At 42.9% G+C, this 24064-nt stretch overlaps 1 pseudogene; it reads left to right on the forward strand.

Annotated features, from left to right (window-relative positions):
- The first annotated feature begins 2508 nt into the window (after nt 1-2508).
- On the forward strand, nt 2509-5690 carry LOC123120896 (cation-chloride cotransporter 1-like; annotated as a pseudogene).
- Nucleotides 5691-24064: the final 18374 nt, after the last annotated feature.

The raw sequence follows: 24064 nt of genomic DNA on the forward strand, positions 1-24064 counted from the left end.
TAGGTGGTCAAAATCGGATGCGGATTTTCCTGCTGAACAGTTTGATATATTATACTTTTTTCTGACATCGTATGCAAAAGTTATAGCCGTTTTACATTTTCCCTACACTTTTTGCAAAATATGTCCAAATTTAAGTTTTTAAATTTTCCTAACTAGTACATGTAGTAACATAACAAAATCTAGAATGATTTTAATTTTTGAAGTTTTTATCATTTTCTTTTGCTTTTTACAAAACTGAAAAGGCGATCCTGGGGGGGGGGGGTAGATTTTGAAAATGGGACCTTTAGTACCGGTTCGTGCCACGAACCGGTGCTAATGCCTCAAACCCCATTAGTACCGGTTGGTGGCCCGAACCGGGACTAAAGGTTAGACCTTTAGTACCGGTTGGTGCCACGAACTGGTACTAATGGGCATCGCACTTTTTAGTCCCGGTTCGTGGCACCAACCGGGACTAAAGGTCCCATTTGAATCGGGACTAATGCCTGTACGGTGCCCTAGTCGCTCGAACCGGGACTAATGCTCACATTAGTCCCGGTTCGTAATGCAACCGGGATTAATGCTCTTTTCTGGCCGAACCAAAGCCCTGTTTTCTACTAGTGTCTAGTCATGACATTTTTTTCTGCAACACAACCAAGGTGAACCACAAATTTTGAGAGACATCACATTTTCGACAAAGGGAATATATTAATATCACGAAGATACCAATTACACCCAGCCTCTGCACCAACAAGATATCCAAAGACATCAGGGATGCACACAGCGAAGAACAAAATAAACAAGAGAGAAAATAAAAACAAAGACCCTGTCGCGGTGTACAACACCTCGCAATGGAAGCACTCTAACCACCACCGAATACAACACCCATACTACAACATAAGCTCTCCAAAAGCAACGCCTCCAAGAAGAAAACAATGCATAAGGGTTGTCGTCGCCCGATTGAAGATCTTGGTATTTCACCCCTGAGAAAGACTGAGTTTCCAAAACAATGCCTTAAACAAGGCCATTGCCAGGTACAACCAATGAAGGCCAGACCTTAGGTTTCCACCCTGGAAATCAAGGTTCAGTACTCGACGAGCTCCACCAAAGATGCAGTCCACCTGTGTTGCCACCCCCGCTTGAGAAGGCTGCTACTACGAGTCGCCGCGCACCGGACACACAGGGAGAACCTGTGCCGCGTTGTCTTCAACACAACCAACCAACCTCCGATCGCAGCCACCATGACATTCTCCAACTCTGCAGATCCATGGAAATCTATATGAAGACATGTCCCATATCAACGAACGGTAGATGAAGCTTCACACCGCGCGCCGGAAGGGTGCGCACGACCGCATCGATTCCTCTCTAGATCTCCAGTAGCATCATGTGCCAGACTGCGGAGATCACCGAGAAGAAGGTCGGAACTCATCGGCTACCAGATCGAGGAGGTCGACATGAAGCCGTGCCGAAACTACGCAGAGCCGGAACCCCTATATTCGAAACCTGGCCAACAGCCCCCACGCTACCAGCCATCCCCGGCCGCCCGTCCTACTGGAAGAGGCCGGTAGAAGGAAGGCGACCTTGGCCGCCACGCCCGCAAGCGCCGCGACGAGCCATGCTGCAGCAGAGAAGAGCACGAGACAGTCGCACGGGCGCTGCAGCCGTGGCCCTTCCGGCCCAGCCGGACCCAGACCACCGTCAGCCGCGCCACCGCCCCGATCCGCCGCTCCACCACCGCAAGAACCCGCCGCCTCGCCGGATCGGGCGCCGCGCCAAACTGTGCGCGACCCATCAGCTCCTCCTCTCCGTGCGAAGAAGAAGAACAGGGATGCGCCATCCTCGCCCTCACCGCTGGCGGCGGCCAGAGATGCCCGGTGGTTAGGTTTTTTTTGGTGGAGGCGTGGTCGCCCCGGAGCCGCACGCGCGTGCGACCCAGAGGCGTTACAGCAGACGCCTGGTGCCCCACATCTAGGAGCATTTAGTCCACATGCGAAAAGGCAAGTACCAAGTAACACATGCATGGGTTGCCATAGTGTGAAAAAAATATGGAGTTAAGATAAGCACATGATTACGCCATAACATTTCAACATCTGGATTGAGAATGGGGAACATATCTTGTATGTGTCATGAGTGGGTGTGTCGCATGTTCTCTAGATTGTCATGACTCTTGTTGCTAGCGTTCTTGCTCTTATATCGAAATGCTGACATCTGGTCAATTTATAGAGCTACACATGCATACTGTGGCCACCCATGCATGTGTTACTTGGTACTTGCCTTTTCGCATGGGAACTAAATGCTCCTGATGTGGTTATGTATCAGAATAAACAGTAGGGAAGGCCCCTACTGTGGCTTATAAATTTTTGGTGCTACTGTCACTACTGGAATCTGGTTTTGTGCCGAGTTTCAGAACATCGCCAAGTTCATTCTATCGGGAAATCGACGAATTTATGTCTGCCGAGTTTGATTTAAAATTGGACTCGGCAGTGATAAGCAACTCGGCAAAGCTCTAACTTTGTCTGGTTCCAACGAAAAATGACTCAGCGAACAAAAACAACTCAGCACACTATCAAGTTCGCCGAGTTCTCAACTGAAAAAGCCCGGTAAAGACTGATAGGTTGGCCATGCTGTGTAGCAGGCGACGAAGCCGTGCTAGGTCAGCCATGCTGTCCAGCAGGCAATGGGTATTCAGAAAGGAAAAATGTGCAGGATTACAAGTTATATATATTTTTTTTAGAAAAGGAGGAAGACCCCCGGCCTCTGCATCTAGACGATGCATGTAGCCACTTTATTAATTGTTCACACAAGACCTTATTAAGTAATACAGCAGTAAGACTAAAGCCACCGTCTAGGCAACATCTGTCGCTACTCCTACCCAATTGATGAAGGAATGCTGATAGTCTGGGCCTAATACCAAACAGACCTCGAAGCCAAACCTAACATCTAAGATCTGAGGTCCCATACAGGACGCCTGCCGGGTATGGGTTACCCACCGGTCTAACGCACTTCTCAACCAGGACGCCTGCAGGATTACAAGTTATATTGCCTTGATGGCATTTCATCTTTCAAACTAGCTAGGCTTTGCTTTCCTCATAATTGTATAGAAGTGTTCCCTAAAATAGTACTCCCTCCGTTCCATAATATAAGACGGAGGGAGTAGATGCAAACTCTCATGCTCCTGATATAAAAGTTCTGGAAGACTAGAGACTGGGGAGTTGCGTTTTGGTCGTGCGTATTTTAACTTGGCATTGCGAAGTCTTTGATCACTAGGAGGTATGACTTTGTGCATGCCAAAGGAATAGTTATTAGTAATCTATACAAACTTATTTTCTAACACTCACTTCACTGTTCTTTTCACAGCAAACCAAGTTCATCCAAAGAACACTACTAGAAAAAGGGCTATAGATAATATTGACATTAATGGTGTGGTGCGCCACTACTATATACTAATGGCGCATCATGTGTTGGTGCGCCATTAGTGTCCAAATACTAATGGCGCATCATGTGTTGGTGCACCACATCCACGGTGCGCCACTGGAACAATTTTTTTTTCAAAACTAGTAATGGCGCACCAGGGGATAGTGCGCCATTACTAGTTAAACTAGTAATGGCGCACCACATCCACGGTGCGCCACTAGTAATTTTTTTTAATTTTTTTTCAAAACTAGTAATGGCACACCACTCCCACGGTGCGCCATTACTAACTTGGCCCAAAAAATCCACCGCATGCACCCCCCCGGACCGTCTTTTCAGTTAAAATAAATAAATAAAATGATGAAAATTTCAAAAAAATATAAGAAAATAAGTTTCCCATGTGATATGTGGTCTACTTGTTGGGAAAATTTACAAATATGAATTTTGACTTTATTTGCAAAATCTCTCTAGAATTTGTAAAATCGGCATAACTTTTGCATACGAACTCGGATTAAAAAGTTTTTTATATGAAAAATCATCTACTCGAGGGGAAAACATTTTCAAAATCCTCAAAAACCTAACAGAAAAAAAGTTACGGGGCTTTTAAGATCTGGAGGGGAAAAAATGAAAAAAATTCAAACATACTAGTGGCGCACCATTTGCTAGGTGCGCCACTAGTAACAGAAAAAAAAGTTGGTTTCGAACTTTTTTTGGAATTTTTTTCAAAAAATGATACGTAATATGACCGGGAAGTTTGAAATATTTTTCAAAATTTCATCATACTCATGAACAAAGTCCTAGACATCAACAAGGTTTAATAGGATTGATATGATAGATATATCAACAAGTGCCTGTTAAGCGTGCTCGGGCTGGAGTAGTGTGAGGATGGGTGACCTTCTGGGAAGTTTGACCACTTAGTGTGATTTGACTTGAGATTAAGCATATTGATCTGAGATTAAGCCATAGTGACCCGAGATTAAGAAAAAAATAAAAATAATTAAAAAAAATTGAAATTTTTTTTTGAATTTTTTTGAAAAAAATGTTAGTAATGGCGCACTTCTATGCGCCATTACTAAGTGAGATAGTAATGGCGCACCGTGGGATATACTAATGGCGCACTCCCTAGTGCGCCACTAGTATCGGTGCACCATTAGTATTAAATTCTAATGGCGTGATGCTAGTGGCGCACCTATAGTGCGCCATTAGTAGCCAAAACAGGTGCGCCACTAGCAGGCCTTTTCCTAGTAGTGGAATTGGCACCCCATTCCTTTGGTATTATCCCATCCTCGGGGTAAGCTTCCACAAAATGTCCCTTATCATCCAAAACTTGCCAATTTTGCTAATTGTAAGAAGAAGAAGGCTCGTGGCAAGTCAATATTCTAGACAATTGATGGTGATTATAATGAACTTGCCGACCATGCTAAGACTGCCTGTCATCATCTGGGGAACAACATTGAGTACAGACAATGCGAGGGTTTTGCAGAGATCATTGTAGCACCTTCGACGTCTGAGGACTTCCGAAACGTTGTTCAGGCGATGGGCCTGGCGAACTTAAAGCCGAATATTGTTGTGGTGCGCTACCCTGAGATTTGGCGCCATTAGAATTTGACAGAGACACCATCAACATTTGTTAGTATAATAAACGATGCATCATGCTAACAAGGCTGTTTTTATCGTGAAGTATCTTGATGAGTGGCCTAATCAGTTCCAGAGACAGTCTAGTTCTATTGACTTATACTGGGTTGTGAAAGATGGAGGGTTGATGCTTCTCTCTCAGTTCCTACTCAAAAAACGACCTTTTAAAGCTGCAATATCCAAGTCTTCTGCATAGCTCAAGAGGACATTGATGCTGAAAAGCTAAAGACAGATGTCAAAAAGTTCTTGTATGATCTTAGGATGCATGCCGAGGTAATTATTATGAATATCAAATCATGGGAATCTCATGTGCAGAGCAGTAGCAGTTTGGTCACCCAGATGACTCCCAAGAGGCCTACACGAGTGCACAGCGAAGAATGAGTGCATACATTTCATAAATGAAGGGAACCACAGAAAGAGAAGGGCGGCCACAGATGGTGGATGGGAAGCAATCTGTTGTGAATGAACAAAAGGTCAATAAATTCTTCTACACAGTGCTGATGTTTAACTCCACGATACTCAGGCACTCCAGGATGGCAGCTGTGGTGCTGGTGAGCCTCCTTCTGCCACCACTGAATCACCCTGCATGCTTCCACATGGAGTACATGGATCTGATTGTGGAGAACGTCCCACACATCTTAATAGTTAATGATAATCCCCAAGTGTAGGGAATCATCGTAGCAATTTCCAAAGGTGGAAGTGATAAGTATGGAGTGTCAAACCGACAAGGAGCTAAAGGTAACATCAATATTCTCTCAAGCCCTATCTGCCACTGATACGACTCTACGTACACCGAACGTTTGCTTCCAACTAGAAACGAGAAATAAAACTATGTTGTGGGTATGAAGAGGATAACTTTGCATGATATCGAAGAACTAAAATATAAAAGTAGGTGCTATTATCATAAAGTTAGAATATATTACTAAATATTTTAAATAGCGAGTGTGGAATAATGGTGGATCGGTGTGCGGAATTGTCCTAGGCAATCGTTAACAAGACTGGTAGTCGTCATTGCAATTTCATATGAGGGAAAGACATAAGCTAACATACTTTCTCTACTTGGATCATATGCACTTATGATTGGAACTCTAGCAAGCATCCGCAACTACTAAAGATCATTAAGGTAAAACCCAACCATAGCATTAAAGCATCAAGTCCTCTTTATTCCCATACACAACAACCCCTTTACTCGGGTCTGTGTTTCACTCACTCACCAACCCACTATAAGCGAATCATGAACGTATTGCAACACCCTACAGCGGGAATCCCTCACGCTTGGGCGACACGGAGGGCACCATAGGACAGCACCAAAATAAAACATACAACTCGTACCAATCTAGATCATCAATCAACACAAAGACAAAGGATATCTACTCAAAACATCATAGGATGGCAACACATAATTGGATCATAATATGGGGCATAAAGCACCATGTTCAAGTAGGGATTACAGCGGGTGCGGGAGAGTGGACCGCGTAAAGGAGATAAGGATGGTGATGATGGTGGTGATGTTGATGAAGACGATCATCGCGGCGATGATTCCCCTCTCGATGGCACTCCGGTGCCACCAAGAGAGAGGAGGAGAGGTTCTCCCCCTTGTGCTTCCTCCTCCATGGCCTCCCCCTAGATGGGGAGAGGTTCTCCCTCTGGTCCTTGGCCTTCATGGCGATGATGGCCCCTCCGGGATCCTCCTCCATTGCCTCCGGTGATGATGGCCCCCTCCCGCAGGGTGCCAGTGAGGGCCTAGATTGATTTCTCGTGGCTACAGAGGCTTGCGGCGGCGGAACTTCCGATCTATGTTATTTTCTGGGGGTTTCTATATTTATAGTAATTTTTGGTGTTGGTTTCACGTCAGGGGGTCTCCGAGGCGTCCACGAGGCAGGGGCCCACGCCCAGGGGGGTGGGCGCGCCCCCCTCCCTCGTCGACAGCCCGGGACTCTTCTGGCCCAACTCTTTTGCTCCAGGGGGTTCTTTTGGTCCATAAAAAATCAACAAAAATTGGCTCGTCAATTGGACTCCGTTTGATATTCCTTTTCTGTAAAACTCGAAAACAAGGAAAAAACAGAAACTGGCACTGGGCTCTAGGTTAATAGGTTAGTCCCAAAAATCATATAAAATAGCATATAAATGCATATAAAACATCTAAGATGGATAATATAATAGCATGAATACTTCATAAATTATAGATACGTTGGAGACGTATCAGCATCCCGAAGCTTAATTCCTGCTCGTCCTCGAGTAGGTAAATGATAAAAGAAATAACCTATGAAGTGTGAATGCTAGCAGGTGCACAAGTTTGATCAATGATAATTTCAATCACCTTTTCTAGCATCATTATATGTCATAACAGTAGCTCATCTCATAAAACTGTTCATGATCAAGTAATAAGCTATTCACATGTTAAAGTTTAGATCATAAACTTTCTTGAAAACTAACAAACAGTGCTCTTAGTCATCAAACAATTGCAATTCATCTTATTTTCGGGAAGGGTCTATTTAAGAGCTTTGATTCAGCAAACTCCACATATTCAACTATCATTTAATCTTTCACAATTGCTAGCACTCATGTGATATTTATGGGTTCAAAGTTTTAATCGGACACAGAGAAAGATAGGGGCTTATAGTTTCGCCTCCCAACCTTTTACCTCAAGGGTAATGTCAACAATAATAATTTATGAAAACCTGCATCCAAGTGGATATATATATATCCGGATCGCTCCAACACAAAGTGCTTGCCAAAGGAAAAAGTGTAAAAAGGAAAGGTGATGATCACCATGACTCTTGTATAAGGGTAGAAGATAAAAGTAAAGGATAGGCCCTTCGCAGAGGGAAGCAGAGATTGTCATGCGCTTTTATGGTTGGATGTACAAAATGTTAATGCAAAAGAATGTCACTTTATATTGCCTCTTGTGATAAAGATCTTTGTTATGCAGTCCGTCGCTTTTATTTCTTCCCTATCACAAGTTCGTATAAAACTTATTTTCTTCGCACTAATAGATCATACATATTTAAGGAGCAATTTTTATTGCATGCACTGATGACAACTTACTTGAAGGATCTTACTCAATCCTTAGGTAGGTATGGTGGACTCTCATGGCAAAACTGGTTTAAGGGATGATCGGAAGCACAAGTAGTATCTCTACTTGGTGCAAAGAATTTGACTAGCATGAGAGGGAAAGGCAAGCTCAGCATGTTCGATGATCCATGACAATATAGTTTATTTCGGATATAAGAAAACATAACTCATTACGTTGTCTTCCTTGTCCAACATCATCCTTTTAGAATGTCATATTTTAATGAGTGCTCACAGTTACAAAAGATGTCCAAGATAGTATATTTATATGTGAAATCTCTCGTCCTTCAATATTCTTTCATGAATTGTTCAAGTGACCAATTCTGCGTTTGCTAACTTTCAATAAGTTTACTACCTATACTTATTCTGTGTGAAGTCATTACTCCCCATGGTATAAGCATATGAAACATTTATAAATTCAGATTTATGATAGTCAATTCATTCAACCATTTACTCATAGGATATACTTGAAGCTCGTGAGTAAATGACAAACTACCCCAAAAAGATGTAAGTGAAGAACACCGAGTAGTCAAATAATTAACTAGCCATGGGAGGATTCTTTTTCATTCAAGATTCCAGATCCAATGATTTTATTCAAACAGCAAGTAAAATTGAAAATACGCTCCAAGCAAAACACATATCATGTGACAAATAAAAATATAGCTCCGAGTAAGGTATACCGATAGTTCTGAAGACGAAAGAGGGGATGCCTTCCGGGGCACCCCCAAGCTTAGGCGCTTGAGTCTTCCTTGAGTAATACCTTGGGGTGCCTTGGGCATCCCCAAGATTAGGGTCTTTCCACTCCTGAAAGTGCATTATATCGACCAGAGGGGGGTGAATAGGAGATTTTTATGAATTCTTCACTGAGGAATTTGCCAGTGAGAAAATTCCTTAGCGAAAAACTACTTGCAGCGGAATAAGTACTCAAAAGTATGCATAGCAGAACACAAGCATGGTCATCATGATGAAATGAAGACAAGCACAGAGTACAGAAAGCGTAAACACATGATAACACAGGATGAAGACAAACAGACTGAAGAAATTGAACTGACGAAATTGAGAAAGTCTTCAGTCAAAGTCTTCAAACACAGATATGAACAAGTGCACAACACAGTTATGAGGAAATGAAAGAGTTGAGGAAATAGAACCAGTTGGCTTGGTGAAGACAATGATTTGGTAGACCAGTTACAACTGCTGTCTCAGTTGTACATCTGGTTAGGGCGGCTAGGTATTTAAACCTGAGGACACACAGTCCCGGACACCCAGTCCTGAACACGCAGTCCAGGACACTTAGTCCTCACCGTATTCCCCTTGAGCTAAGGTCACACAGACCTCGCCCAATCACTCGTGGTAAGTCTTCAGGTGACTTCCGAACCTTCACAAACTCGGTCACTCGGCGATCCACAATTTCCTGTTGGATGCTCTAGACCATGACGCCTAACCGTCTGGAAGAAGCACAGTCTTCAAAGGTAACAAGCGTCGGATCCACGCAGGATCAATCTCTTCAGTGATACTCAATCACTTTGGGTTTGTAGGTGTTTGGGTTTGGGTTTTCCTCACTTGATGATTTTCGCTCAAAGTCCTCGGAGGATGGGATCCTCTCAAATGACAAGTGTCAGTTTCTCTCGGAGCACCCAACCAGCTAGTGGTTGTAGGGGGCGGCTATTTATAGCCTAGGGAGCAGCCCGACATGATAAGACATAAATGCCCTTCAATGATATGACCGTTAGGTGGGTAGATATTTTGGGACAGTTGGCGCATAGCACAGCAATGGTCGGAAATTTGAGTATCAAATTCCTCAGGGCTATCATGTTCCTCACTGTGTAGGCAATCCGCACTAGCGAATTCCTAACTCCTCAGTCAGAACAAATTCCTCAGAGACCAGAAGAACTTTGTCTCTGTCAGTGAAGAATATGACTGAACTGTATGAGATTTCCAATGGCTTCACTCGAAGGGATTGGTAGGTGTAGGATTTTGAGTTGAGCATCACATGGAAATTTTTCCTTAGTATTTCCTCGACCCCCTTTAACAGTACGGTGTTTCCTATGACTCAAGAAAGAGAAAATGAAACTACAAAAACAAAAGTCTTCACGCTTCATGTTCCTCAAATGAATACCAAGTCTTCAAGGTCACACCAATTTCTTCACTTTCAAAGTCTTCAGAAAGTCTTCAGAAATCCAAAGTCTTCAGTCGAAGAACTTCATTTTTAGGGGTCGACTTTCTCTGTAAATATCAAACTCCTCATAGACTTATAGACATGTGTACACTCATAAACACATTAGTCCCTTAACCTATAAGTCTTCAATACACCAAAATCACTAAGGGGCACTAGATGCACTTACAATCTCCCCATTTTTGGTGATTGATGACAATATAGGTTAAGTTTTCAACGGGGATAAACATATGAAGTGTAAATACTGATATTGAGGAATTTGATTGCAAGATATAGAAGAACTCCCCCTGAAGATGTGCATAGTGAGGAATTTGCTTTTGAAGCAATGCACACTTGAAGAGTTGAATCATGGAGATCTCCCCCTATATCTTGTAATTCATACACGCATTTGACATAATATATGAAGAATTTGAAATGCATGATGAAATATGGTGACTGATGTAATTCAGCATGCGTGCAATAACATTAACGAGGAATAAGCATGCAGAAGAAACAGAAAAAGTATCAGGCCACCATAGAGTTTTAAGTTTACAACTCGATCCAACAAAGTCATCAGAAGAATGAGAGTTGTAACTTAGAAAAATACGCCCATATAAGATAGACCCACTTGAAGACTAACTCAAATTTACCCCCCTTTGTCATCGAATGACCAAAAGGTTCGAAAATGAGGACTAACGCCCCTGAAGAATATCACGTTGATGAAGGAGCACCAGCGTTGTATGGGTCGTTTGGTGATGTAGGGCCTGCGGCAGTGTCGTCCAAGTCTTCATGCTCATCGGTGTCACGTGATGAAGAATAGGAGCTGGCCACCAAGGACGGAACCTTGACCTTCTTGTATTTCTTCGGTTGAGGTGCAGACTAGTCAAAGTCCTCCTTTATACCAATTTTCTTCAAATCTTCCGCGCTATAAATGTGCGACAGAACAACCCAGGTGCGATTGAGGGTTTCATGAAGGTAGTAATGGTTTTTCTTCACTGCATTGTGGGTAGCAGTCATGTTGTGAAGAATTGAACCAAACTGACGCTTGACCCATTTGTGATTGCGATCAACCTTCTGGTGAAGGCTGAGGAGAAGCTCACAGTCAGTCATCACCCTGGGAGCTGTGCCTTGAGGATTTGGCTTGGTTGCGTTGGCGGCAGAGTCATGGGTGGCACAGTCATCATTGGTGGAGTAGGATGCAGCCTTGCGAAATTGACCATCCAATGGACGAATACCTTCATCAATAATAGCAGTAGCCTTTCCCTTTTCATCAGCTGAAGAAAATGTCCGTTTGAGGACTTCAATCGGGGGCAAGTAGCTGCAGTGGTTCAGTGTATCAGCTTTGTAGTTGAGTGAAGACCTTGTTCTGATGAATCTCATAATCCATGGAGCACAAGGCTTCAACTCAAACGGTGACATTGCAACATTGGCCAGAGTCCTCATGAAGAAATCATGGAAGTTGACGGGAACGCCATGAATGATATTGAAAAGCAGATTCTTCATGATGCCAACGACTTCTTCTTCATTTGAGTCGTGGCCCTTGATAGGACTCAATGTCTTCGTCAGAATGCGATAGATAGTCCGAGGCACATATAACAATTCCTTCACAAGGAATTTTGTTCTTGGGGCCTGACCTGGCTTCAATGGCTTCATCAGCACTTGCATATAGTGATCTGTAAGCTCAGGTTCACTGTAGACGCAATGAGTAGCTTCAAGGGGAGGACTGAGAGGCAAAGCACGAAGCAATTCAGTAGCTGGTGCCTTGTAGTGAGTATTTTCAGACATCTAGTCCAGCACCCATGAATTCACATCTTTAGAGTCTCCGGTGATGTGCAGAGTTGCATAAAATTGAAGAATGAGCTCTTCATTCCAATCACATATATCAGTGCAGAAATTTAGCAGTCCAGCATCGTAAAGAACACTGAGGACTGGCACGAAGCACGGCAGAGATTCCATATCCACGTGAGGAATGTGCTCATGATCGAAGACTTTGTCTTTGTTGAACAACACTGAGGAATAAAAATTTGCCTGGCTGGCAGTCCAGAAACGCTTCTTCCTAATGCGAGCAGAGTCATAGGGGTTGTAATCAGTGAAGAATACGTGCTCGCCGAAGAAATCATTAGCCTTGAATTTTTGCTTCCTTGAGAATGGATCCTTTGGCTTGGGCAGAGGAGTGCCAATGAGGAATTTCTGGTTCCTCTTCAGTGGCAGCCTGGGTCTTCAATTCTTCATTTTCATTTTCTTCAGCTCTAGTGGCTGGAATTTCTTCATGAGCTTCATCAGGTCCCATTTGAACTGTAGTTGCTGGGGACTGAGGAATTTGTTGTAATGGTGTGAAGAGTGGAGAGTTGGGGTGCTGACTTCCCCAAAAGTCATCATTCATCACTGGTGTGGTACAGCCAATGTCCACATCTTCATCTTCCATTTCTTCAACGCCAGCCTCTTCAGCAGTAAACTGAGGCATAGGCGAGGAAACTGTGGTGGTTGAAGGGATTTTATCCACTTCAATTTCTTCATCCATCTGCTCTGACGAAGCAGCAGAAGGATTTTCTTCATTAGATCCGCTAGGGATCACATATTCTTCATCAAAACGGATGATTTCCTTTGATTGCATGGAGGAAACAGGAACAACATCAATTGGATTAGCAAATGAGCTTGTCAATTTCTTCATCTTCTTCGGTGCTGAAGAATCTGAAGGAGCTGATGCTTTCCTTTTCTTCACTGCTGCACGCTCTGCAACCTTGGTGTTCTTCACATCTGATGCAGATGGAAGAATTGGAGTTGGGGTAGGCGCAGGAGGAGCAGAGGAATGTGGTTGATTTTCTTCACGCACAACTGATGCAGTTGCCCTGACTTCTTCATTTTCTTCAGGCACACCAGTAGTGGATGCCCTGGCAATTTCATCAGTGGCTGGAATGCAGTCATCAGCCCTGAAACTCACATTTTCTTTAGCAGCCTGAATGTCATCAGCGGTGCTGGCATGTTCTTCAGTTGGCTGAGCAGATGCTTCAGCCTGAGGAATTTCTTGTTGCAATGGGGCTGCAACACTGGAGGTGAACTTCTCTGTCAGTTTAACAAACCTGACCTTGGCTCCTTTCCAATCAGCATAGTAAGCATTGAAATCATCGTTGAGGACTTTGATTTCAGACTGGATCTTCACAAGTTTATCAGTTGTCATAGAGACAACGTTGTTCTTCAGGAATTTCTCCTTCCTGTACTTTGCTTTCTTGAGCTGCCTGGCCTTCTCAAATTTCCATTTCTCTTCTTGGATGAAGGCAGTCAGCATATGACTTTGGCCAGGAGTCAGCTTGAAGTCAGGCATAGGAGTGTTTGGGTCCTTGTGCCAGAGATCAATGTAGTCGAGGATCAACTTTGGATCCAAAAGCAGAGGCACATTTGTGCCCTTGGCTCTAGCGGCCCTGACTTGCCTATCTCTGATGATTTTAGCAAGTTCTTCACCATCAGCTTCGTCTTCTTTAGACGGCAGTTGGAAGGCGACCTGCTTCTTGTGAGGACTTGGGCGAGAGCCTCGTCCAGTAGTGGTCTTTGTCTTCAGCAGAGAGGGTCCTGTTGAAGAATTTGGTGCAGCTGAGGAACTAGCTGAAGCTCCTGAGGCAATAGAGATGCCTATAGTCCTTTGGCACGTGGCAAGATGCACAGGTGCTGAGGATTTGGTCGGAACAACTGAGGACTTTGGAGGAGCAGGAGCAGCGTGAGGAGTTGGCCGTGAGGGCTTAGCTGAGGAACTTGGCCGTGAGGGCATTGAAGAAGAAGCACTTGGCTTATGCGCATGCTTCTTTGCCATGGATTTCTTTGGCTTTACAGAGGCCTCAGCAGCAGCAGCAGAGTCTTCGTTGAATTTCCTCACTGCATCTTTTGCCTGTTTGACCATCTTGGCCTGGCGCTTGGCCCATTCTTCAGGATAATCTTCACCACGCTTGAGGCTGGTGAGATCAGCTTCTTGGCCAGGTGCCAACGGAGGTCTTGAGCATGGAGGATTGAGTGCGAATTTCTTCATGTACTTGGGAGTCACATACCTGTACTCCCTCCACACTCTTGCCCATCTCCTCTCTATCTTCTGAATGCGCACCTTGCGCTGATTTTTATCTTCCTCAGGGGGTGTGCAGTACCCAGCATAGATGTCCTCAGGGATTTCAAATGCAGTGTTGATCTCAGGCCTCTTTCCTCCTTTCTGTGGCTTCTTTCCATCAGCCATTTTCTTCAGATGAGGAATTTGAACAATTGAATTCTCTGAAGAAGTATGCAACTTTTCTTCAAGGAACGCTGCAAATGAGTTAAGTTGATGAGAACCTAGTGATTCAACAGTGGACATGAGTACCTGTGAATAGAGTATAGTTGCGAGGAATTTGGAGAGGTGATATGCGTTCTCAGAAGGTTTTTCAAAAAGAACAAGTTTGAGGAATTTGACCAGATGAGTCTTGAAGAATTTCACTAAGCGTTCTTTGTCTTAGGTTCCAGAGTTGTATAGATCGAAGATCCACACAATTGAGGAATCTTGAAGAAAAATTATTGCTTAGAGAAACGAATCAAGAACATATGACATGTGAGGTGTTTAGTTTGTGAAGAATTTGAAGAATAAACACCTTTGAAGATTTTGTAGAAATCATTTGAATCAAAGAGGGTAGTAAAAGTAACTTCTAATTACCCTAAATGAATAACACGACGAACTGGGATGTAGAGATGAGAAGTTCGTCTGTGCAGATCTTCCACGCCCTAACTCGGCGGAGGAAGACGGCTACGGCGGCGGCGGAGTGAAGATTTCCACGACCGGCACGAGTACGGCGGCGACGAGGTCGAGGCAGTGAAGCTCTTCCTCACCGGCGACGATGAAGTAGCGGCGGCGCTAGGGTTTGAGAAGCTCGAGCTGGAGAGAGGTCGAGCGGAGTAAAGGAAGTGAGGAAAGGGAGAGGGGGTATTTATAGCCACGGTGAAAAACTGTTTGCCCGAAGAAATTGGACGAACGTGCCCCTAACCCTTCTCATTCGCTTGACATGTGTCACCCACGTACTGAGAAGTGGAGATCGTGTTAGATCGTGGGTGAATAGATAAGTATTTCGTGGGATGCGGAACGGTTTGAGCGGCAAAGCCAAAAATTTGGATAAGATAAGTTAAAAGTTCCGTTCGCAAATTCTTCAGCTGACAAGGACACAGTGAAGATTTTGAACGAGTTTCAAATAGAACGCACATAAAGAATTTGTGAATAGATTGGGTTGAGTATAGCATAGAGGGGGAAGAGTCCGATCACATTCACTTAGCAGAAAAACCAACTTGAAGAATTAGCCATAAGTGAAATGCTGTAGAGGACATAAACTCATATATGTATATAGCCAATGCAGAAAAACGACGGAGCAGGTGAAGACAATGCAAAGTTGAAGAACATGAACAACTGAGGAATTTCAAAAACTGAAAAAAAAAACTCAAATTGAAGATTTTCAACTTTTGTGGTGGCGTGACCCACCGTATAAGAATGATGATTTTAGACACCACGTACAATTGTCGTAGAGCTCTGAGAATCAAATTCTTCATTAATTTCTTCACACTTAGAGTGTTATTCTTCATTGATTGAAGAAAAAGTTTCTTCATGTGTTGCACATCTAAGTCATCAATTTTGAATAAGTGTTAGGATGAGTGTCCTTTTCAAAGAATATTCGAAGATTATAAGATATTTAGCTCACATTGCAACCTGCTAAATATCTTCTTATCCAAGGGCTTTGTGAAGATATCGGCTAGCTGTTCTTCAGTCTTCACATGCTCAATAGAAATGTCGCCCTTCAACACATGATCGCGAAGAAAATGATGACGAATCTGAATGTGCTTTGTCTTCGAGTGCTGAACTGTGTTGTGAGCAATCTTGATGGCACTCTCATTGTCACAGAAGAGAGACACATTCTTCATGTTGACACCGTAGTCCTTGAGAGTTTGCTTCATCCATAGCAATTGAGCACAGCAAGAACCAGCAGCAATGTACTCAGCTTCAGCAGTAGATAGTGATACGCATTTCTGTTTCTTCGAGGACCAACAGACCGAAGATCGTCCGAGGAAATGACATGTACCAGATGTTGACTTGAGGTCCACACGATCACCAGCATAGTCAGAGTCAGAATATCCAATGAGATCAAAAGCCGAGCCCTTGGGGTACCATAATCTAAGTGTTGGTGTGTAAGCTAGATATCGAAGAATATGTTTCACAGCCTTATGGTGTGATTCCTTCGGTGTAGCTTGAAATCGGGCACACATGCAAACACTAAGCATAATATCTGGCCTAGCTGCACATAAATACAATAAAGAACCAATCATGGAGCGGTATACCTTTTGATCGAAGTTAATACCATTTTCATCAGTGCATAGATTTCCATTTGTGGGCATCGGAATTTTGACGCCTTTGCAATCTTGCATGCCGAATTTCCTCAGTACATCCTTGAGGTATTTCTCCTGAGATATGAATATGCCATTCCATTGTCGACGAATTTGAAGACCTAAGAAGAATTTCAATTCTCCCATCATAGACATTTGATATTCTTCACTCATCATATAGGCAAATTCATCACTATAACGTTGGTCAGTACAGCCAAAGATAATATCATCAACATATATGTGGCACAGAAATAATTCACCATCATAAGATTTAGTGAAAAGAGTAGGGTCGAGTGAACCGGGTTTGAAGCCTTTCTTCATGAGGAATTCCTTCAAAGTATCATACCATGCCCGAGGGGCCTACTTGAGGCCATAGAGGGCCTTATTGAGTCTGAAGACTTTGTCAGGATGCTTTGGATCTTCAAAACCTGGGGGTTGAGCAACATATACTTCTTCCTCAAGCTTACCATTGAGGAATGCACTTTTCACATCCATTTGATATAAAGTGATATCATGATGGTTAGCATAAGCAAGTAATATGCGAATAGCTTCAAGTCTAGCTACAGGTGCAAAAGTCTCATCGAAATCAATTCTTTCAACCTGTGTGTAGCCTTGAGCTACAAGCCATGCCTTATTCCTCACCACAAGGCCATTTTCATCTTGCTTGTTGCGATAGATCCACTTTGTGCCAATGATATTGTGCTTGCGAGGATCTGGACGTTTAACCAGTTCCCAGACATTGTTGAGTTCGAATTGATGTAATTCTTCTTGCATGGCCTGAATCCACTCAGGCTCCAGAAATGCTTCATCTACCTTAGTGGGCTCTGTGATAGAGACAAAAGCATAGTGCCCACAAAAGTTAGATAAATGTGAAGCTTTTGAGCGTGTGAGAGGACCTGGTGCTTCAATGTCATCGATGATCTTTTCAACTTGCACTTCTTTTGCAACGCGAGGATGAGTTGGTTGTCGTCGAGGAATTTGATCAGCATTTTCTGTAGCACCATTTTCTTCAGCATTTTCTTCAGGTGCATTAGCTCGATGTTCTTCACATTCTGGAATGAATTCTTCAGCAGATTCTTCGGTAGGAATGACATCCTCAGTAGCCTTGAACTTGATAGTTTCCTCAGGTGCTGGTTCATCTATCACGGAGGGTAGGTGCTCTCTTTGCGAGCCATTAGTTTCGTCGAACCGCACATCTACAGTTTCAACAACCTTGTGAAGAACGTTGTTGAAGACTCTATAGGTGTGCGAGTCCTTTCCGTAACCAAGCATAAAACCTTCATGTGCTTTCGGTGCAAATTTAGCATTGTGATGAGGATCTCTAATCCAACATTTAGCACCGAAGACTTTGAAATAACTCACATTGGGTTTCTTGTCAGTGAGGAGTTCATATGCAGTCTTCTTGAAGAATTTTTGAAGATATACCATGTTGATGATGTGGCAAGCAGTATAAATTGCCTCAATCCAGAAGTGACGAGGCGTCTTGTACTCATCAAGCATAGTGCGAGCCATCTCAACAAGAGTTTTGTTCTTGCGCTCCACGACGCTATTCTGCTGAGGAGTGTAAGGAGCAGATAACTCATGAGTAATACCAAGTTCATCAAGATAGTCATCAAGACTAGAATTCTTGAACTCGGTTCCATTGTCACTTCTGATGTGCTTGATCTTCACACCAAAGTTGGTTGAAGCCCTCGAGGAAAATCGTTTGAAGACTTCCTGCACTTCATGTTTGTAAATAACAATGTGTAGCCACGTGTATCGAGAGTAATCATCAACAATAACAAAGGCATAGAGAGATGCATCATTTGTGACTGCTGAGTAATGGTTAGGACCGAAGAGATCCATATGAAGCAATTCAAATGGTCGAGTAGTGGTCATGATAGTCTTCGCTGGATGCTTAGCCTTGGTCATCTTGCAGCTTCACAAGCTCCACACAAGTGATCCTTGAGGAATTTGGCATTCTCAATGCCAATTACATGCTTCTTCTTCGCAAGCGTGTGCAAATTCCTCATGCCTACATGACCAAGTCGTCGATGCCATAGCCAGCCTTCTGAAGCTTTTGCAAGTAGGCACACTGCTGGTTGCGGTCCTGTAGAGAAATCAACAATATACAAGTCTCCTCTCCTAAAGCCTTCGAAGACTTTAGAATTGTCAGCTTCCATAACCACAACACAACGATACTTGCCAAAGACAACAACCATATCAAGATCACAAAGCATTGAGACAGACATGAGGTTGTATCCTAAGGACTCGACAAGCATGACTTTGTCGATGTGTCGATCCTTTGTGATCGCAACCTTGCCTAGACCAAATACCTGACTTTTGCCTTTGTCAGTGAAGATTATATGCTTCAGATGCGATGGTGATAAGGGAGCATCCATCAATAGATTCTTGTCACCAGTCATGTGATTTGTACATCCACTATCGAGGACCCACTCAGTGGCTTTGGGTTGATCATCCTGCAGATGAATTAGTGCAGCTTACGAACTTCATATACTTCATCAGTGAAGAATATGACATCACAATTCACCAGACCAATTTCATCAAGCAATGCAACAGTTAAAACAGCATGATGACGTGAGAAATCAAAGTTCATTTCTTCATGATTAGCCTGCGTCCTTTCAGGCACTTTCCAGGTCTCCGGCAAATTCTTCAGACGTTTAAGTACGTCTGGAGACCTGACCCTGCATAAAAGATTAGTTCTTTTTCTTCACCACCCACATCTGAAGGGGTGGCAAAGATTTCATCACTCTGCGAGCTCCATACGAGAAAGGTGGCATAGAAGCCAATCCATTTCGTTTCACATAAGAGGAGTTAGGGTAAGCATATGAATAAGCAGAGAAATTCTTCGAGGACTTATGAACATAATGATTAGAAGAATAATGCTCATATTCATAGCCCTTAGCTCTTCCCTGCGAAACAGAGTTGTTAGCACGATGATGTTCATATGAGGACTTGATCCTTTTGAGGAATATAATCCACATGACGAATTCGATCCGTATGAGGACTTGGATCCATATGAAGAATTTGGTCCATATGAAGAATTTGATCTGGGGTTCCTATTCTTCACAGGTGGTGTCATGAGGACATTCACCCGATGACTTTCAAGGCACCTTTTGGGAACCCAGATTTTCTTCATAGGAGAACCGTTCCTGCAGTTAGTGCCAGCATATCTAGCAAATAATTCACCATTCTGATATTTGAACAATTTATAGTTGGAGTCAAATGACTCATCAGAAGAATGAGAAGATTCACATGTAAAGCCAGATAAATTAGATGGATCAACTGGAGGTCCCTTTGCAGCAACCCATGAGGTTTTGGGGTACTGCTCAGGCTTCCAATATGTACCATCAGCATTGAGTTTCCTCTCAAAGGCAATACCCATTTTCCTAGGGTTCCTGTTGAGGATCTGCTTTTTAAGCACATCACAAAGAGTCTGATAACCTTTGAGGCTTTGGTACATGCCTGTCATGTACAATTCCTTCAGCCCTGCATCGTCAGTGATACTAGCAATGTCCTCAGATGAGGAATTAGTGATAGCAGAGACAGTTGAAGAATTTGTAGTATTAGAAGCATTTGAACATTCAGGTGAAGAATTAGCAGATTCACGTTTAATGCATTTCAATCATGGAGGAACAAATTCTTCCTGAGTAGCGCTGATTTGTTGAGCAAGTAATGAATCGCGCTCCTTCTGAAGATCTTCACAACTCACTCTTAGCTTCTCAAGATCTTGCTTTCTTTGAAGAAATTCATAAGAAAGCTTCTCGTGATCAGATAAGAGTGTTATGATGACCTTGAAGGTCGTCAAACCTAGTCTGAAGTCTCTAAAGATTTCCAGTCAATGTTTTAGTGCGATCCATTTCTTCACACAACATATCATCACTTTTGTCTAGCATGTTTTGAACCTTTTCAAAAGCCCTTTGTTGTTTCACAGCAATCTTAGCAAGTTTAGAGTAGCTGGGCTTGAGGTTTTCATCAGATTCATTCTCACTAGATTCAGAGGAGGTATATTTGAGTACTTTGGAACCCTTTGCCATGAAGCAATAGGTGGGAGCGTAGTCATCATTGCCTTCATCAGTCTTGTTGGTGAATCCATTTTCTTCAGGGTTGAAGATAGACTTGCTGACGAATGCAGTAGTGAGAGCTAGACTCGCTACTCCAGACTCGGACTCCTCAGATGCCTCCTCTTCCTCATGTTCCTCAGATTCAGCTTCAGAGTCCATTTCCTTGCCAATGAATGCCCGAGCCTTCTTGGAGCTGCTCTTCTTGTGAGATGAATACTCTGAGGATTTTGATGATGAAGATTTTGAGGATTTCTTCTTTTTCTACGCATCATCAGAACTGTAATCCTTGTATTTCTTCTTCTTTGATTCCTTTTCCCACTGAGGACAATCTTGAATGTAGTGTCCAGATTTCTTGCATTTGTGACAAAGCCTCTTCTTGTAGTCACTGGATGAGGAATCATTGCTCCTTGAGGATCTTCCAAAGCGACCACGTCTTGAGAACTTTTGAAATTTCTTCACGAGAAGTGCTAATTCCTGGCTCAGTTCTTCAGGATCACCAAGGCTGCTGTCAGAGTCTTCATCTTTAGACTCAGAAACTGCCTTGGCCTTCAGTGCACGTGATCTGCCATAGCTCGAACCATAGAGGTCTCTCTTTTCAGCAAGCTGGAACTCACGAGTATTTAGCCTTTCGAGGATATCAGCGGGATCAAGTGACTTGTAATCAACACGTTCTTGTATCATCAATGCTAGAGTATCAAATGAGGAATCAAGCGATCTCAACAATTTCTTCACCACCTCATAGTCGGTGATGTCAGTGGCACCAAGCGCTTGAAGCTCATTTGAGATGCCAGTGAGGCGATTGAAGGTTTTTTGAACATTTTCATTGTCGAGTCTTTTGAAGCGGTTGAAGAGATTGCGAAGAACACAGGATGAAGACAAACAGACTGAAGAAATTGAACTGACGAAATTGAGAAAGTCTTCAGTCAAAGTCTTCAAACACAGATATGAACAAGTGCACAACACAGTTATGAGGAAATGAAAGAGTTGAGGAAATAGAACTAGTTGGCTTGGTGAGGACAATGATTTGGTAGACCAGTTCCAACTTTTGTCTCAGTTGTACGTCTGGTTAGGGCGGCTAGGTATTTAAACCTGAGGACACACAGTCCCGGACACCCAGTCCTGAACACGCAGTCCAGGACACTTGGTCCTCACCGTATTACCCTTGAGCTAAGGTCACACAGACCTCGCCCAATCACTCGTGGTAAGTCTTCAGGTGACTTCCGAACCTTCACAAACTCGGTCACTCGGCGATCCACAATTTCCTGTTGGATGCTCTAGACCATGACGCCTAACCGTCTGGAAGAAGCACAGTCTTCAAAGGTAACAAGCGTCGGATCCACGCAGGATCAATCTCTTCAGTGATACTCAATCACTTTGGTTTGTAGGTGTTTGGGTTTGGGTTTTCCTCACTTGATGATTTTCGCTCAATGTCCTCGGAGGATGGGATGCTCTCAAATTACAAGTGTCAGTTTCTCTCGGAGCACCCAACCAGCTAGTGGTTGTAGGGGGCGGCTATTTATAGCCTAGGGAGCAGCCCGACATGATAAGACATAAATGCCCTTCAATGATATGACCGTTAGGTGGGTAGATATTTTGGGACAGCTGGCGCATAGCACAGCAACGGTCGGAAATTTGAGTATCAAATTCCTCAGGGCTATCATGTTCCTCACTGTGTAGGCAATCCGCACTAGCGAATTCCTAACTCCTCAGTCAGAACAAATTCCTCAGAGACCAGAAGAACTTCGTCTCTGTCACTGAAGAATATGACTGAACTGTATGAGATTTCCAATGGCTTCACTCGAAGGGATTGGTAGGTGTAGGATTTTGAGTTGAGCATCACATGGAAATTTTTCCTTAGTATTTCCTCGACCCCTTTAACAGTACGGTGTTTCCTATGACTCAAGAAAGAGAAAATGAAACTACGAAAACAAAAGTCTTCACGCTTGATGTTCCTCAAACAAAAGCTTCAAGGTCACACCAATTTATTCACTTTCAAAGTCTTCAGGAAGTCTTCAGAAATCCAAAGTCTTCAGTCGAAGAACTTCATTTTTAGGGGTCGACTTTCTCTGTAAATATCAAACTCCTCATAGACTTATAGAACTGTGTACACTCATAAACACATTAGTCCCTTAACCTATAAGTCTTCAATACACCAAAATCACTAAGGGGCACTAGATGCACTTACAACTCCTTATTCTCCTCATATCGATATCTCACCCAAAGCTTGAAAACTTCAATCACACAAAACTTAACGGAACTTCGTGAGATAGGTTAGTATGATAAAGAGTAAACCATTCCCTTTGGTACTGTCAAAGACAAGGTTCATAATTGTTCTCACACAATGCCTACGGTACCATATCATTTCTACAATTTATATTGAGAAATATAAGCCATAGAAACTAGAAAACAAGCAAACTATGCAATGAAAACAGAATCTGTCAGAAACAGAACAGTCTGTAATGATCTGAACATAGGCCATACTTCTGCTACTCCAAAAATTATGAAATAAATTGGTGGACGTGAGGAATTTTTCTATTAATCTTCTGCAAAAAGAATCAACTCAAAAGCACTCTTCTGTAAAAAAATGGAAGCTAATCTCGTGAGCGCAAAGTTTCTGTTTTTTGCAAGCATATATTCCTCCCTCATAATAATTTTCAGTACCATCATGAATGTGTTCAACAATATAGCCATCACATAAAGCATCCTTTTCATGATCTACAAGCATATAAATTTTACTACTCTCCACATAAGCAAAATTCTTCTCATTCGGAACAGCGGGATCACTAATTCCTAAAGTTGACACTCTTCCAAACCCGCTTTAGATTATAGTATTATTCATACTCCAAAAGATATAAGTGAAGTTCATGGAGCATTCTACAATTTATATAGACTAACCAATATCCAAGCTCAAAATATGTAAGTGAAGCACACGAAGCATTCAATAAAACCATACTCAATAGATTTAAGTGAAGCAAAAAGAGCAATTCTATAAGATCATACTTAAAAGATATAAGTGAAGCACATGACGTATTCTATAAATCAATGAAGGGCTATCTCATACTAGCTTGGTTCTTAAAGGAAAAACAAAAACACAAAGGACACAAATCATGTGAACAAAAAAAAAACCGAGTTATACCGATATTTGTTGAAGAAGAAAGATGGGATGCCAACCGGGGCATCCCCAAGCTTAGATGCTTGAGTATCCTTTGAAATATTTACTTGGGGTGCCTTGGGCATCCCCAAGCTTGGATTCTTGTCTCTCTTTATTCTTCTCATATTGAGAGCTCCTCGATCTTCGAACACTTCATCCGCACAAAACTTTAACAAAAACTTTGTGAGATCTGTTGGTGTAATAAAGCAAACTACCACTTTAAGGTAC

The sequence above is a fragment of the Triticum aestivum genome, chromosome 5D (assembly GCF_018294505.1).
Source record: "Triticum aestivum cultivar Chinese Spring chromosome 5D, IWGSC CS RefSeq v2.1, whole genome shotgun sequence".
NCBI classification, from domain to species: Eukaryota; Viridiplantae; Streptophyta; class Magnoliopsida; order Poales; family Poaceae; genus Triticum; species Triticum aestivum.